Source organism: Chrysochloris asiatica, unplaced genomic scaffold (assembly GCF_000296735.1).
Source record: "Chrysochloris asiatica unplaced genomic scaffold, ChrAsi1.0 scaffold00016, whole genome shotgun sequence".
Lineage (NCBI taxonomy): Eukaryota > Metazoa > Chordata > Mammalia > Afrosoricida > Chrysochloridae > Chrysochloris > Chrysochloris asiatica.
The window spans coordinates 27,940,066-27,957,697 of record NW_006408534.1 but is presented as its reverse complement, the minus strand read 5'-3'; the positions used below and the strand labels follow the sequence as shown (position 1 = coordinate 27,957,697).

At 38.7% G+C, this 17,632-nt stretch overlaps 1 pseudogene; it reads left to right on the top strand.

Annotated features, from left to right (window-relative positions):
• Positions 1–8,142: 8,142 nt before the first annotated feature.
• LOC102815893 lies at positions 8,143–9,093 on the top strand (annotated as a pseudogene).
• Positions 9,094–17,632: the final 8,539 nt, after the last annotated feature.

Genomic DNA, 17,632 nt, shown 5'->3' with positions numbered 1-17,632 from the left:
GCTGGTGAGTGTGAACTGCTGACCTTGAGGTTCAAACCAATGTTGTGGTCCAGTGCCTATCCTACATAGGTGTACTTGAAGCATGGGAACTTAGGCAAATTGTTAGGAAATGGGATTTCTTGAAACTCTAAAATGTCTGTCTCAGTGTGGAGGTTTATCTGCCTGGCAAAGTGGAGGTGCCACTTTGGTCAGCCACCCAGAGTTCCTCTTGTAGGTAATAATTATCTTTTAATGTCAGTTTTTCTATGATCTTTTTGAAGCCACATCCTATTTTTGTTATGCCTTGGGGATTACTATATTCTTCTGATGGCTTTATTCTCTCCCCTTTAGAAATGTTTATATATCTAGTTAGCTAAACTCTTTATTCCTGGGAGGCATTCTCTTTCCTTAAAGTGGTTTTGCATGACTCTGTTATGATCCATTTTTGTGTGGTTTTTATATTGTAAATTTCAGATTCCTTATTTCCAAGTTACAGTGACTTGTTGTCATGGGTGTCTTGAAGGGCCACAAAATTTTCTCTATTTCATGACTAATGCTTGAAAAAAAACTGTTTTTTTTTGCCTTCACAGTATGTTCCTTGCAACAGTTAGAAAAGTGGGTAATTTGGATGGAGAAAGAAAAAACTAAATAATTTCACAAGTGATATGAAGGATTAGTGGCAAGGAGAGTGTTCAAATATTAAAGCCTTTACTCTTTGCATTATGGTGTACTATGTTGCTTGAAGGGAATTTTTAGAATTGTCTACCAACACATAAAGTTGAATGAAAGCTTATGTGTTACATTCATGTGAGCAAAAATATGTCTGTATCTATGTGTGCACATACACACACACACATACACATTTATTTAAGTAATCTTTATAAGATCATATTAATATGTTGTCTTATTCTTTGTTACTCCCTAACATCTAACATAAAGCCTGAAATCCGTATTTTAAGATGAATTATTATAATTTGGCAAATTATCTCAGAGTTATATGCATTCTTTCAAGAGAGCTCCAAGTCATATTTTCATAAATGACTGTCCCCATCCTAAAAGAAATTACAAACACATGTACGAGACACATGACTGAGGTCAGTGCAGATACTGTTGTAACTTTGAGTGTTGAAATCTTCAAAGAAGAACACATGTATTTCCAAATCAACCCCCTATGATACTAAGCATGTTGTTGTTATTAGATGCCATCAAATAGGTACGGACTCACAGTGACTCTATGCACAACAGAATGAAACACTGACTGGTAATGCACCAAACTCACAATTGTTGGTACACTTGAGTCCATTGTTGTTGTCACTGTGCCAATCCCTCTGATTGGGAGTCTTCCTCTTTTTTCTGACCCTTCACTTTACCAAGCATGATTTCCTTTCTGCAGGAACTGGTTCCTCCTGATAATGTGCCCAAAGTACGAGAGATAAAGTCTGGCCATCCTAGCTTTCAAGGAACATTTTTCTTTCCTGTTTGTGCATTTTTATGGGAAATGTCACAGCCCCTCAGCTGCCATTCATCCTGTGACAAGTCCTTGGCAGGCATCCACCTGTCAGTTATTTCCCATAGCTAGTGACATTCCTCAGCCTGGATTCTGAAAAGGTTACAGAGACCAATAATAGGAAATGTCTGTTTGCTTCAGTCATGGCAGAAACTATATCTGGTGCAGTTAAATCTGGGGACACAGATCATAAGTAATCTTAGGCAAGCACATCAAGCTAATGGACACTGAATGAAAAGGGACCATCTGTATGGGGTTGAGGTATTCTATCTAGGGAGGCTTCCTGAATGAGGTTTATAGTCCTGAGTTCATGGTTATGAGGTCTTTTCAATGTCAGGAAGAGCTGCCGTAACATCAGCCTACAGATCAGGAATTATTGGATTAGAGTCTATATTCAGATATTGTTGTTGTTGTTAATTGCCGTTGAGTCAGTTCTAACCCATAATGACCCTGTATAGGTTTCCAAGGAGAGGTTGTTGAGCTTGAACCACAGACCTTGCAGTTCAAACAGCTTAGCAGTCCGGCACATTAACCCACAGTGCCACACCAGGAGTCAATAATTCCTGACCTAAAAGGCAGGTGCTTTGGCAGTTCTCCCTGACATTGAAAAAACCTCATGATCATGAACTCAGGACTATGAGTCACATTCAAGAAACCTCCTTTGAGCATCTCAACCATGCTTTTAGAAACCAGGACAGCTAGACTTCGACTCATAATTTGGACATGTTATCAGGAGGGATCAGTCCCTAGAGATAGACGTCATGCTTGGTAAAGTGGAGGATCAGCAAAAAAAGGAGAGACCCCCAACACGATCGATTGACTCAGTGGGAGCAGCAATGGGCTTAAGCATAGCAAAGGTTGTGAGAATGGTGCAAGACCAGGAAGTGCTTTGTTCTATTGTTCATAGGTTTGCTGAGTTGAAATTAACTCAGCACAACAATTTGATATTCACCTTTAGGTATGGTCATCAAAACTCTCACTCCTCTGGGCTTCCATTTTCAACCTATAACATGAGGGTATTGACTAGTCTGAAGTCCCATCCAGGTCTGACTTCTTATTGATTACAAAGGACCTTCAATATGATCAAAGAGAAAATTGTCAGCATGGAGCTATAAAAGCACCAGACCCCAATTTTGGTGACAGTGGGGAGGCTGGGAATATATTGTCAGCTTATTTGAGGGCCTGATTCAACTACAGGTTCTGAGAGAGTCAAACTCATCACACATACATCTTAACACTAAAAAAGACAAAAATGAAACTGTGTGAATGCCTCTACCTCCCCACAGTCCAAGTCCTACAACAAAAGGATAATAAAAAAGCCATATGTGGCTGTCTCCCAAGAGTGTAGGAGTGGCCGTTGCCATTAGTGCCAGCTAATAGCATAGGCATATGGATTGTTGCTCTCTGGACTATGGTTCTGGGGCGAGTCTGTAACTCATGTTCCCAAAGTAAAAGAGGAGGACGTGTTAAACATTGATGAGCAGATATTTTTAACTTGTTTGCTGTCCTCGTATGTTCTGAGGTCTTTGATATTCAAGTCTTCCTGTAGATTGATGAACCTTAACTTTTTAACTTCCCAAATATCCTTCTGATGGATCTTATCCTATTGGTCCCAACACTGTGGCATGCTTAAGGCCTCATGGCTCCATACTAATAAATTGCTTCCCAGGACTTTGAACAGAAGCATTATCTTATTTATCTTTTTGGTTTAAATATGTTGCAGTTAGCTCCAAATCATGATGATCTTATGTATAGGAGAATAAAACCTTGCCTGGCCCTATGCCATCTTCATGATCATTAACATGTTTGGGTTAGGTTTGACAATATTCTTTTCTCATCTATAGGGTTTCCATGGCTAATTTTAGGGAAGTATGTTGCCTGATTGTCCTAGAGAAAAGGCTCCAACTCTATAAACATGAAATTAAAGGGATTAATTGAAATCAAATAACGGTTTATACCAAGGATATGTTAGTTTAACAAAGTTAAGCTAAAGAATCTGAAAAAAATAAGTCTTTGCAGGAGTCTTGGTCAGGTGTTGTAGGTATTGGACATTATGAATCTGGCAATTATATTGTTTTCTATGACAACTTGAAGAGAATGGCATCACCTTCATTATCAAACTGAAGATTTCAAGATCTATCTTGAAGTATAAAGCTAACTATGATAGGATAATACCTACAACTTAGACCAAATTTACACACCAACCACTAAAGCCAGTGATGATGAAATTGAAGAATTCAACCAACTTCTGTAGTCTGAAATGGATCAAACATGTAATCAAGATGTATTGATAATTACTGGTGGCTGAAACTCAAAGCTTGGAAACAAAGAGGGCGGATCAGTGTTTGGACAATATGGACTTAGTGATGGAAATGATACAGGAGATGGCATGGTAAAATTTTGCAAGACCAATGACTTCTTCATCACAGATACCTTTTTAAAACAACATAAGAGACAACTATAAACATGGACTTCACCATATATAATTCATACTAATTAAATGGACTACATGTGTGGAAAGAGACAGTAGAAAAGCTCCATACCATCAGCGAAAAGAAAGCCATGGGCAGGCTGTGAAACAGACCATCAGTTACTCACATGCAAGTTCTGGCTAAAGCTGAGGAAAATTAAAACAAGCCCAGAAGAGCCAAAATCTGACCTTGAACATTTCCAGAGATCATCTCAAGAATGGATTTGATGCATTAGACACTAATGACCAAAGACCAAAACAGTTTCATGATGACATTTAAAACATGATACAGAAAGAAAGGAAAAGGTCATTAAGAAGACAAGAAAGAAGGGAAAGACCAAAATGAATGCCAAAAGAGACTATGAAACTTGTAAAGATGCTAAAACAAATGGAAGAAATGTGGAGTCAAAACAGTTGAAGAGAAAATTTCAATGGGCAGCTCAAGAAGATAAAATCAAGTATTATTATGCAATGTGCAAAGACCTGGAATTAGAACACCAAAAGAGAAGAACATGCTCAGCATTTCTCAAACTGAAAGTTCAACCATTTCAAGAGATGACATATGATCAAAAGCCAATAGTACTGAAAGAAAAATATCACTGATATAACATACAAGTAAAATTTTGCTAAAGATAATTCAAAAACGACTACAACAGTATATTGGCAGAGAACTTCCAGAGGGTCAAGCTGGATTCATTTGAGGACCTAGAATGAGGGATATGATTGCTTATGTCAGATGGATCTTGGCTGAAAGCAGAGAATACCAGAAAGATACCTGTGCTTTATTGACTGTGCAAGGCCTTTTGACTATGTAGATGAGCTATGGACAAAGTTGTGGAGAATGGGTATTTTGGAATACTTTTTATTGAGTTCATGATGAATCTGCACATACACCAAAAGCTAGTTACTTGAACAAAACAAGGGAACACTGAGTAGGTTAAAATCAGGAAAGTTGCATGCCACAGTTGTCTTCTTTCAGTATATTTATTTAATCTGTATGCTACCAAAAAATCCAAGTAGCTGAATTATATGAAGAAGAATGTGGCAGTAAGATTGGAGGAAGATTCATTAACCACGTGAGATATTCAAATAATACAACCTTACTTTCTGGAAGTGAAGAGGACTTAAAATATTTACTGATGAAGATCAAAGGCCACAGCCTTCAATATGGGTTGCACATTAGTATAAATAAAAGCAACAAAAATCCTCACCAAAAAATAATATCATGATACGTGGAGGAAAGATGAAAGTTGTTAAAGACTTCATCTTGCTTAGATCTACCATCAACACTCATGGAAGCAGCAGTCAAGAAATCAAACAATGAATTACATTAGACAAATCTGCTGCACAAGACCCCTTTAAATGTTCAAGAGCAAGATGTCAGTTTTGAGGACTAAGATGTACCTGATCCAAGCCGTGGTAATTTCAATAGCTTCATATACATGTGAAAGTTGGACAATGAATAAGAAGACTAAAGAAGAATTGAGTTATGATGTTGGGAAATAATATTGAAAGAACCATTGACTGCCAGAAGAACAAACAAATCTGTCTTGGAAAAAATGTATACCAGAATGCTCCTTAGAAGCTAGTATGGTGAGACTGCATCCCTTATACTTTGGGCATATTATCAGGAGATATCAGTTCCTGGAGAAGAATATCATGCTAGATAAATGGAGGGTCTGTGAAAGAGGAAAACTCCCAATGAGATGGATTGGCATAGTGGCACAGCAATGGGCTCAGGGTTAACAGCAGTTGTGAGGATGGCACAGGACCAGGCAGGGTTTAATTTAGTTGTGCATATCGCTATGAGTTGGAACCTACTTGATGGTACCTAAAAACAACAGCAACCATTCAAATTCCTAACACTGAGATTGCATATTTTTCTTTGTGCAAGTTCCCCAGAACTGGGTATACTTAACATCTTCAAACTCAAACTTTTTTTTATCCTGTTCTTATAAGTCTAAGCCCTACTAGAGGCTTGTACACATCACTCATTGATGCCCCTTGAGTTAGGGGAATACACTACTTCTTTTGAAAGGACCTGGATTTCCACTGTGAATTACCTTTTTAAGATTTACCTTACCCTTTAACCTCACTTGCTCCACAAGCTTTCGTTTGAGATGTTGTTGCTGTTGTTAAGTGCTATCCATTTGGTTCCAACTAGTTGCAACCCTGTATTAAGTTTCCCAGGAGAAGCTGGTGGGTTTGAACTGCCTACCTTGTGGAGTCCTGGTGCAGTGCTATAGATGAATGTGATGGAATGTGAAGTTGGTTTGAACCTGAAGCTCAAACTCACCACCTGCTTCTTGGAAACCCTATACAGGGTCACTATGGGTCAGAACCAACTTGACAGCACTTAACAACAACAAGAAGCTTGTGGTTAGCAGTCCTGTGCTTATCCTACAGTACCACACCAGACTGTTGTTGTTCTTGCTAAGTGCCTTGAAGTCAGTTCCAACTCATAGCAACTCTTTCTAGAGTTTATGAGGATTATCTGGTGGGTTTAAACCATGGACCTTGCAGTTTAAACCCACCTTTTAGTCCAATGCATTATCCTTCAGTGCGACACCAGGACTCACTCTGTCTCTCTGTATATATCTGCTGTCAGATATCTTACCTCACCAAACACCATTCAGTTTGTTAGTTTATTCTCAAGGAGCTTAACACAAAACTGTAAGCCAGCAATCACTGTTAAGCACCTGCTTTTGTTAAACTTCCTTTGACTTTTACACACTACTCATAAACCAATCAGAATATTAGGCTGCTAGTTCCTGATTCAAGCTCACCAACATCTCCTTGGAAACCCTATACAGGGTCGCTATGGGTCGGAACCTACTTGATGGCACTTAACAACAACAACAACAACAACAAGGTCCTGATTTAACAATGTAAGTTTTGCCTGAAACTTCTTGAAAAAGTATAGTTCAGTTTGTTGTCTCTTCTTATTCCCAGTTTAAATTGTGCCTTACTTTCAATAAATCTATTTTAATTCTTAATTGAGTTTTACTCTGTAGCACTTTCCTGCTCCCAGAAAGAATTTGATAATACTCTTGCTTTAGGCATAACATTTATCACTTACATTGAAGTTATAGGTTAAAATAATTGTTTCAACACTTCTCTATGAACTTCCTTAGGGAAGAAACTAGACAATTTTGAAACTGTAGTGCCTGAAAAATTATGCATTAGCTATATACTTGTGGGACCAAATACATACACATGTACTATAAGCAAAAGTCTTGTGTTATCAATGCAAATTGGATTGTGCAATTCTTTATTTAGTACTTTTCAATGACTTCCCACAAATCACCACATTTTAGGGTAGAGGATCCTTTTGAGAATTTGATGCAATCTGTTGTGCATAGGGTTGCTATGAGTCAGAATCGACTTGACTGCACCTAACAACATGGACACTCTTTGTTCATATATTTTCCTATTTTATTACTAATTTACTAAAAGTAGTGTCAAATATTTATTAAAAAGGAAAAACTTTAACTTACAAGTGAAAAATATATTCAACTAGACAATTAGAAGGTAAAATTCAAAGGTTAATATTAAAACATTTTAAGATATGCCTCTAGTTGATAATCACTACTAAATTGTCCTATTTTTTTCAGTAAAGCAAAACTATTTATAGTCCGGTCATCTCCAGTGTCAGGTCCTATAAGTGTCCCTTACTGTCTGTGTATTCTTTCTAAGTTTCAGTTTTTCTCTCATAAATAATTATGATAATGATACTGTCTACCTTAGTGGCTGTTGTAAGAACAAAATAGGGTTATCAATTCAAACTGTTTCCTGCATGATGTGACACACAACAAGGTGACCATTAAATACTAGCTGTTTTTGTTATTAAGTGCCTTCAAGTCGGTTTCGACTCATAACAATTCTGTATAAGGTTTCCTTGGAGAAGCTGGTGTGTTTGAACTGCTGACCTTGTGGTTCAAAGTCCAGTGCTGATCATAAAGCACCACACCAGGAGTTAGTTAGTATTATTGAAAACTTGAGCCAGGCTTCTACAGGTCAAGGACTCTCAAAGAAAGAAGATTCACAGGGAGGGGGCTTGGCGTCCGGGCGGTGTCCTGCGCCTAGCAGACCGGAGTCCTGCCAAGTCAAGCCAACAGCCTAGGCACTATGAGCCTGCTGGTGCACCTCCGCTGACCCTGGGTCCTGCGCCACGCGTGTACTGGGCATGGAGCAAGAGTGCCTAGTGTTCTCCTTCCAGAGCCACATCGTCTGAGGCTACGTGGGCAACCAAGCTGCCACCTTCCCAATGCAGGTGCTGGAATTTGAAATTGATGCTGTTAACTCTGCAGTTTTCAAACCATATAGGCTACGCTCACTGGAAGGGGCAGAGCTGAATTCCAGTGAACTGCAGGAGTTGTAGGAAAGCCTGAAGCTGAACAATGTGAAGAAGTAGAACTACTTGCTCACGGATTATACCCGAGATGCATCCATCCTTCCTAGCTATGGTGGTGGAACAGGAACTGATGCAGGAACTGATGTTGTACAGGAACTGATGCAACAGAACTACAACCTCGTGTATGTGTGTGACCCGGTGATGGAGGACAAGTGGAACGGTGAAGATTCAATGTATGTTCCAGAAGATATTTCCCAGTTTACAAAGAAAAGGTTGTGCCCATTGCAGACATTATAACTCCCGATCAGTTTGAAACTGAGTTACTGAGCGGCAGAAAGATCCAGTCAAGACGCAGCTCTGGCGGTGATGAATTGTGCGGCACTCCATGGGCCCCGACACCGTGATCATCACCAGCTCAGATCTGCTGTCCCCAAGGGGCAGTGACTGCCTGATTGCACTAGGCAGCCAGCAGAAAAGGCAGCCCAATGGCTCCATGACAACAGAGTGGATCCGATGGAGATGCGAAAGGTGGATACTGTCTTCGTAGACATGGGGGATTTCTTTGCTGCCATGCTTGGACATATAAGCATCCAAACAATCTGAAGGTGGCATGTGAGAAGACCATGTCTGCCATGCACCACATCCTGCAGAGGACCATCTAGTGTGCAAAAAAAACCTGGGAAGGTACAGAAGCCCAGCCCAGCCCAGCTGGAGCTCAGGATGGTGCAGAGCAAGAGAGACATCCAGAACACTGAGATCATTATACAGGCCACAGTGCTATGAAGCCACATTCACAGCGCCTGCAAAACACGACCTATTGGTGTCTTCATTGCCGTCCTGGGAAAATGTTAACGTCTACCCTAGAGCCATCCTTCTTTGCATGTCCAGCCTTCACTCTTCTGAATTGTGAAAATGTGCTGGCCATACTTTTTAAAAACAAGGTGACGACAGTAGGTTGCAATTTACAAACCTAGCTTTCTTGCCTCCCAAAGGCTCCCAGTCCTTCCCGGGTAATCAGATCCAGTTTATAGCTTTTGGGGGTTTTTCACCACTTGGGCTTTTCTTGAGGTACATGTAGGACGCATAACCCCTGTCCTGAATGAATGGGCTTGTGTGTGGGCCTGACAGCCCTGAGAACGCATCTGAGAATGTGCTGGGTTTTAATGGATCTACCGATGGAAGTTATTGGAAGAACTAAGCCAAATAATTTTGTTATTCTAATTTAAAAAAAAATTTAAAAAGGTGTTTCAATGATTCTGTCTTCTGTAAAGAAAGTAGAGTCAAGGCAAGTTGAAAGAGAAGAAGATAAACCATTACTCTTCCCAGAATCTTTTGTCCTCCCCTCATTACATCCTTGGTGTGGTAACCATATATTTCTGCAGGCTGTGCTGTTTGGTCCTCCTCGGGAGATACCATGGGATGGGAGCAGGCCAAGTGAATAGCTGTGATAGGATGAACTAGGGTGGGGGACCACTGCATAAGGACACAATCATTAATTTTCTTCTGGTAAGTAAGAAGCTATCTTCAAAGAACATAGTTTTGTTTTGAAGCAGTACTTAGTAACAGAGCTTTACTGGCAATGTGGTTGTCAGAAAGTGTTTCTGGGAAGGTAAGGAGCTTTAATATAATTATAATATTCAGCTGTACTGAAGGGAGGATACCAACTGATATGGTGTTGCTATGACCACTTCCTATCTGGGGCTGAACAATGCATCTCGTGTAGGTTCATATCTCTGTAAGTTCACATCTCTGTTCCTTTGTGCATCATGTCTCCTCAATTTGTAATGTTCTCCTTCATCTTCTTTATTTTAATTCTTTAAATCTAAACTGTAATATCATCGCATACATATCCTCAGCTCATTTAGACAGAACTACCCATTTCTCCCTCTGCCTCACAGCACTAAGCCCATATCTTTGCTACAAAATGTACTCTATGGATTGTATACATAAGATTCTACAGCTGAACTGTGATTTATTCGATGTTGTTGTTGTTAAGTGCCATTGAGTTGGTTCCGACACACAGAAACCCTGTACAGGGTTTCTGAGGAGCCACTGGTGAGCTCTGACCTTACGGTTCAAACTGACTTTGCAGTCCAGCACATTAACCTGCAACACCACACCAGGATTCCTCTTTGATGTTAGAGAACATTTATTTCTTTTCTGGTGCTGCAGTAGGCAGAAGATTTAAGGTCATGCATTTAAAAATATGATATAAGGTGTTGCGATGCAAAAGAGAGTTGGAATGATTTTTAGAGAAGATGATTTGAGTTGATGAATGCATTATGAGAACTAGATGAGAGGCATTTTCATATATTTGAGTAAATATTAGTTAAGATGGCATGGTGAATGTGTCAGACCTCCTCTTTCCCACCTTTTTTTTTTTTTTTTTTTTCACTGATTCTGGCATCAATCATCTCTCCCATGGCACTCTCTTCTTCTCTGCTGGGTTTAATAATTTGTTGCAGAAACTTCCAGAACACACAGTAAATGCTCATGATTATGGAGTTCATTAGTGAAGAAACAGGCTACAATTCCAGTTTAGAACAACTCAGAAAAAAGTTATTTGATCAGCACAGCCTCTTCTCAGTCATGCCTTTAGTCATACCTCTTTCTGGTCCTCAGTCCCTTAGGGCTCTTGGGCCTTTTGCACCAGCCTGAATTTGTATCAAGTGTTATAAAGCTATCTCTCCTAGTAAGTGCCCAAAGGAACCCCATTCCGCCACTTGAAAGTGTTCGACTCTGTCTCTCCATGGGCCAAGAAACCCAATGTACCATCTCTTGCTGACCTCCTGGTTCTGTTGTCTCTGGTTTTGCCATTTCTCTGCTACTGTTTCTTGCCATTTGTGATAGCTAAAGCTTTGTGTCAACTTGACTGGGCCTAAATATTCAGTGTTTGGCAGTTAATGTAATCACTTCTATGATGTGATCTAATGATTGCAGCCCTGAAAAGACATAATTATCCTATGTGTTGTAAAACCTTACTTCTATGATGCTGGTGAAGCCAGATGAAATTTGCAGGATTTGTATCTTGAGTCAATCTCCTTTGAGATATAAAAGAGATTCAACAGGCAACCAAAACACAGCAGGACCTACAAACACCAAGAAAGAAGACCCACCTATGGAATGTGTCCTTTGGACCTGGGGACCCTGCACTATAAAGATTGATGCCAGGACACATGGAGCTATCCAAGGATTGCTGAGTTTACAGATGCAGAAAGGAAACAAGAATCTTCTGAGTCTGGACTTCTAGCCTCCTAAAGTGAGAGAATAGATTTCTGTTTGTTAAAGCCACTCACTTGTGGTATTTCTCTTATAGCAGCACTAGATGGCTAAGACATAATATCTTGCTATCTGTGGTGTTATAGCTTTCTGTCTTTGAGGTCTAGGAAGTTCCCAGCACAGAGACTTCCAGCTGTTTGAACCGCAAGGTCTGTGGTTCAAGCTCACCAGCTGCTCCTTGGAAACCCTACCCAGGTCGCTATGGGTCAGAATCGACTCCATGGCACTTAAGAATAACAACACTGCAGTCAAACCAACAGCAGCCTGTGTTATTACAGGGAAATGCTAGTTTCTCTTTTAGCATATCCAATCAAGTATTGGATGAAGGCAGAGTTATATATGCTCTGTTATTTATAATACACTCTTTGTGATCTATAATATTGATTCCCATCGTATATCTAAATCTCTGTTATAACACTGTTGGTGGTGCCATGGAGTCAGTTTCAACTCATAGTGACCTGTAATGGGTTCTGAGAAACTGCTGGTAAGTTTGAACTGCCAACCTCGTGGTTCAAATCAACCTTGTGGTCCAGTGCTATTCTATAGCACCACACCACTGTACATTCAAATAAACATACAAAACATTTTAAAACATTCCAATTTCATCTTTTCTTCTCCATGCCTTGATCATCTTCTCATCCATATACACATGGTCTTAGGTGTAGCCAAAAGCCCCCACTATCAATCATATGGTTTAACCAACCTGGTTTTTATCCAAGCCACTCCGTAAGTAGCTTTTCTACTTTTCTATCCTCCATATCCTTATCTGTTGCTCCTGCATAACATTTCTTACCTTCCTTTCAGCCATTATAGATAACAATAACCAATATAACTATTAGGGAATAGGGTCTGGCAAACACTGACCAAAATCCTGAGATGCAAACCCTGACCAAAAATCTGGTAGGCTTGGGGCCTTGCAAACTCTGGGGAAAATCCTGGAATATACTGCCATTTATCAAAGAGCTAAACAGAATATGTAACATGACCCACCATCCTACAGGACAATGTCTGACTTCCTTATAAATCAGTGAAATAACCACAAACTCCCTTCTGCCATACAACTGAAACAAACAGGTTCCAAAGGTGACCTTAAAATAGCCCAAGATAGTGATTGATCATGGACTATCAGAGGTAATCCAACCAGAGGCTATTGATATCTGTACATCAGTCACCATTCCATAGTGAACATAGACAATGCTCGCCACACACCCATTCAACAGAGTCCATCTTGAAAGTGCAGATTCCATATTGATCTATAATGTGCTGTCAGCTCTAGGGGGAGGAAGGACAGAGGGAGTGGAATTTGTCAGGTTATCATAGGAATTTCCATGCAGAAACTAGACTCCCATCAGAAACCACCCTATTTAATTTTCTAGTTTTGTATACTGGAAAAGACAATGCTGCCACAGCATATCTACCCTTACAAGATAGTCTTTAATAAATCTTTCTTTCTGAGAGAAAACTTGACTTTCTAGTCATTAATTGGGCCAGCTCCAGTAACATAACCATCTAAGAATCAAAAGTTTTAATTCTATTGCCTCTTCAGTGTTTTTTCTCTTACAAAGTCTAATGCTACCATGTGTATGTAACCAGTACAACAAATTCTGCTTCTGACCCCAACTATAAAAATGAGGGGTGGAAATATATGATCTCTTCTCTCCAAACTATTTACCAGTTCGGACCCCAGCCATACCTCCTATGACTACATCAATGCATAACTCCCATCTTAGATCATTACATACTGCTGCCAGACTATATCACCACATAACCACCGAAACAAAGAGAATCATGACAAAGCTAGCTAACACACATTTCAGAGTGAAATAGATCAATCCATAGCAATGTTTCCAAGGTATTCTGAAAAAACTAATAGGTTTCATTGTTAGTTGTTGCTCAACTTGGTTCACATTCTTTGGCTGCATCATTGGTGAGCAACATACAGCATTAAATAGGCTAAAATAATGCACTGATACTTTCATAACACTGCCCTGCTCCTTGAAGGTAGGGACTATTTCTGATTCACTGTTGTATCTCTGGTGCTTATGTGGTATATGGAACAGTATAATTGTTTATTGGTAAATTAATTAATGATTCCTCAGTGACAAAATAGCCTCTAAAACCCCTTTCAACAGCATCTGTTCTCTTTTTATTTTAGAACTAAATTTATTCCATTATAGAGTATACTGTCCGTCATCTTGATCTCTACAGCCGACATATATTTTACAACTAAGCTTTACGCAAAACTTAGAAAAATCTGCTCTTAAAGCTAAATAAAGGAACAAATGTGGAAGTAAAAGAGCTGACCAGAAATTTTCAAAGAGCAGTTAGAGAAGACAAAATAATGTATTACAATGCATTGTGCAAAAATCTGGAGTTCGAAAACCAAAAGGAAAGAACTCACTCAGCGTTTCTCAAGCTGGAAAAACTACAAGCCTCGACTTGCAATATTGAAAGATTTTCTGGACAAAATATTGAACAATGCTGAAAGCATCAAATGAGGATGGAAGGAATACATAAAGTCATAGTACCAAAAAGAAATAACTGATTTTCTACTGCTTCTAGAGATAATATATGATCAAGAGCCAATAGTCCTGAAGGAAGAAGTTCAAGGTGCACCAAAGGCATTGGCGAAGATCAAGACTTCAGGAATTGATGGAATGCAAGTTGAAGTCTTTCAATAAACCGATGTAGCACTGGAGACACTCATTCATCTATGCCAAGAAATTTGGAAGACAGCTACCTTTACAACTGAATGGAAGAGAATCATATTTGTGCCCATTCCAAAGAGGTAATTACTAATATCATATGCAAGTAAACTTTTGTTAAAGGTAATTTAATAATATCGGCAACTGTACATTAACAGTGAACCACCATAGGTTCAAGCTGGATTCAGATGAGGATGTAGAACAATGGTTAACATTGTTGATGTCAGATGGATCTTGCCTGAAAACAGAGAATGCCAGAAAGATGATTACCAATGCTTTAATGACTATGTAAAAGCTTTAGACAGTGTGGGTCATTCTAAGCTATGAACAACATTTTGGAGAATGAGCATTCTGGAACACTTAATTGTGCTCATGAGGAACCTGTACATAGACCAAGAGGAAGTCATTCTAACAGAACAAGGGGACTCTGAATGGTTTAAAATTAGGAAATGTGTTTGCCAGGATTGTATTCTTTCACTATACTTATTCAATCTGTATGCTGAGCAAATAATCAAAGGAGTTGGATTATGTGAAGAAGAACATGACTTCAGAATTATAGTAAGACTCATTAACAACCTGTGATATGCAGATTATACAACTTTGCTTACTGAAAGAGAAGAGGACTTAAAATACTTATTGACAAGGATCAAAGACCACAGCCCTCAGTATGGGTTGCACCTCAATGTAAAGAAAACAAAAATCCTCACCCCTGGAGCAATAAACCACATTATGATATATGGAGAAAAAAATTGGTATTGTCAAAGATTTCGTTTGCTTGGATATACTGTCAACACTCATGGAAGCAGCAGTGACGAAATAAAATGAAATATTGCATTAGTCAAATCTGCTGCACAAGACCTCGTTAAAGTGTTCGACAGCAGAGATGACAGTTTGAGGACTAAGGTGAGGCTTATCCGAGCCCACTTATTTTCATTAGTTTCATATGCATGTGAAAGTTGGACAATCAATATTCATAAAAATTCAGACTTGAATTAAACTGCACAATTCAGGAGAAACAAGCAATGTAGACACTTCCTTCAGGATACCAGTTGCTCTGGAATCATCAAATCCAGCAAGAGCTCATGAAGTATATCTTACATATGCAACATTAAAAATAAGATTTGCCTTTTTTTTCACCCTGGTTGATTTTTACCAGCATAGATTTCCAGAATGCAAGCATATTGAAGAACTCTAGAGCTTCCTGCTAAAATGTACCAGTGTGCCTTCATGTTTTGCAGACTTTGTTCAAGTTTTGTTTAAATTTTTAACTATTTCTGAAGTTTCCATGTAAAATATATGTATATACTGTATTTAAAATTAAGATTGGATAACTTTTGCACATACTGAATTTTGAGTATTAATCCTTTGACTCTTGTGTTGTTGTTGATAAGTGCCATCTAGTCGGTTCCAACACATAGTTGTATAATTTTTCTGAGGTGTAGCTGGTGTGTTTGAACTGTTCCCACAGCGCTACACCAGAACTCCATGCAACTATTAAGAGAGCATTTTAACAATGTATTTATGCTGTCTAACAGACAGAGGATTAATTTCTAGATCACTCAGGGAAATCACCTTCTTAGTTTGAACTTCCTATAATGAATCAAGTATGAGAATGTACTTGTGATTAACCACATTAAACCAGGGTGCTCTCATTTCGTTTTACCCTCCAGACCTAACTGAAAATATTTTCTGTCCTCATAGAAAAGAAGGAAAAATTCTTTTGGATTATACTTTTGATTGTATTGTACTAAGGACATTGCTTGGGTTCTGTTAAATACTGCATGATGCGGTAGTTTACTTACTGTACAATGAACACCAAAAACATTTGCATTTTAATATGCACAATAAATCTCAATTAAATCTCTCTTGAGTCTATTTATAGGTGATTTCCCCCCCACACACATTACAACCTCTTTGAAAATACCACTGTTACAGCAGTGATAACCTTGAGAAGACTGCAGCTAGATAATTGTGTTGATTTAATTACATATAAGGATAAGTTACCTTTGAGGAATGCAAAATCACAGAAGTGAGAGGGAAGAGATATGTCATGTGACTCAACTTGCTGCACTGATTGAGGAAGGAATGGAATAATTTGCTCTTATAATATTATTATTATTAAACTTGAAAGTCTTTGCCTTTTTGTACAGTAAATGAGGCAGACTAATTGTGCGTGCACTAAACGGTCCACTGTCAAGGGCATCAAAATGAAATAGAAATAAAATTTCAACTACATTCAAACTAGAAAAGATCCTTAATCTCATACTACCATTTGAAAATATCTATCAAATGCAATTGTATTTTATCATTAGAAATAAATTTGAAATAAATAAATGTGAAAATATGGGCAGAGATTTCTGCAACCCAATATTGTTATGTTGTTATTGATAAGTGCCATCGAGTCGATTCTGACCCATAGCAACCCTGTATAGGGTTGCCAAGGAGTGGCTGGTGAGCTTGAACCATTAACCTTACATTTTAAACTGACTTTGTAGTCCAGCACATTAACCCAGAGTGCCACACCACTATACTTGGACGTAATATTGCTGTTCAGTGCCATGGAGTCAGTTTTGGCTCATAGTGACCCTGTGTAGGATTTATGAGGCTTTCAATCTTTTTGTATGAGTAGAAAGTCTCATCTTTCTCCTGCAGATTCTTTTTTCAGTTCTGTCAGTTTGAGAAATGCTGATCACATTCTTTCCTTTTGGTTTTCTAACTCCAGGTCTTTGCACATTTCATTGACTTTGTCTTCTCCAGCTACCCTTTGAATTTTCTGTTTAGCCCTTATACTTTCTTACTTCTTCCATTCATTTTAGCTTCTCTACAGTTTACACAATAGACCTAGTTCAGGGGAAAGTGCATGTCTATCCACCAAGAAGAAACAGAAGGTTCTTCATTACATCCCAGTCTCTCACCAAAGTGGCCAGGTTACTTAAGGTTATGAAATGAAGCCAAAGATCTTGAGATTATCCACCTTTGAAAGGATAAATTGTATTCTGAAACTAGTGAGGTTTTTCCTGCATCTAGAGGAAAACTCAAAAATAAAATATTCTTATTTCTTCTTCCATAAGCCACAGTAAGCTAACCCTCAGAAAAAATAATGGTTAAAAAATAAATATAAAACAACAGTGAGTTTTCCTATCTCACCTGCTCCTCTGAAAACCTATAGAGGGTTGCTTTGAGTTGGGACTGACTTGACAGCACTCAACACCAACACCAACAACAATGACTTCTTATGGGTTTAATAAGGAGCAAAGTAAAGAAGAGGCATCATCTCATATCTGGAGCAAATAGGAGACTGGGTGATAACTGCTTTCTCAAGTATAATGAAGCAGAAA